Source organism: Galeopterus variegatus, unplaced genomic scaffold, assembly GCF_000696425.1.
Source record: "Galeopterus variegatus unplaced genomic scaffold, G_variegatus-3.0.2 Scaffold4045, whole genome shotgun sequence".
Lineage (NCBI taxonomy): Eukaryota > Metazoa > Chordata > Mammalia > Dermoptera > Cynocephalidae > Galeopterus > Galeopterus variegatus.
In genome coordinates, this window is record NW_007730156.1 from 162,862 (window position 1) to 163,927 (window position 1,066).

The window sequence follows — 1,066 nt, forward strand, 5'->3', positions numbered from 1 at the left end:
CTCAGCCACAATGACAAAACACCAAAGAAAAGATACCAGAAATGTGAAAAATCAAGAAAGCACATTGCCACCGAAGGAAATTAAAAACTCTCAAGTGCTAGATCCTATAGAACAGGGAGTCTTTGAAATGACAGACAAGGGATTTTGAGTAACTATTCTAAGGAAAATAAATGAGATACAAGAAAACTCAGTTAGACAACATAATGAAATAAGAAAAAATATAATGGATCTGAGAGAAGAACTGTACAAAGAAATCAATGCCTTGAAAAAGAATGTAGCTGAATATACCCAAAGGAATGGAAATCATCCTGTCAAAGGAATACTTGCACTCCCATGTTTGTCACAGCTCTATTTACAGTAGGCAAGAGTCAGAACCAGCCCGGGGGCCTGGGGCATGTAGTCAGGGACCAGACTCCCTGCCCACAACCAGGCACACTACCAGCATCAAGGAGCATGCCAAAAACATCACCTCCATTTGGGTGGCCCACCACAGCCACCACAGTAACCATGGCTGCCACTAAATTGGCTAGATGTCACAGCCACCACACAGATGTTCCACCAGCCACTGTACTGCATTGACACAAAGAGAGCCACCAGCAGAGACCAAAGAAAAGAATAGGATGTCTCTCTCCACAAAGCCCATTCCAGAGTGACAGAAGCAACATCTGCTCTATGAAAATATTGGGGGACGAACACACCTTTCAGCATTGGACAGATCATCTGGGCAACAAATCAACAGAGTAACCATTACTCTTTCAGAAGGAGAGAAGACATATAGGGTTATCAGTGGTGGAAAAGGAGAGGGAGAAGGGTATAGAGAGAGATTGGACAAGGGGCATAAAGAATAAGTACAGTTTATAATAATATACATACTAGTAATATTGATTTGATCAACATATGTCAACATTGAATCCCAAAAATATGTATAACCAATTCTGATTCAATAAAAAAATTTAAATAAATAGACAAATAAAACCAAAAAAGAGTCAGAACCAATCTAAATGTCCATCAATGGATGATGGATAAGGAAAATGTGGTATATCTACACAATGGAATACTACTCAGC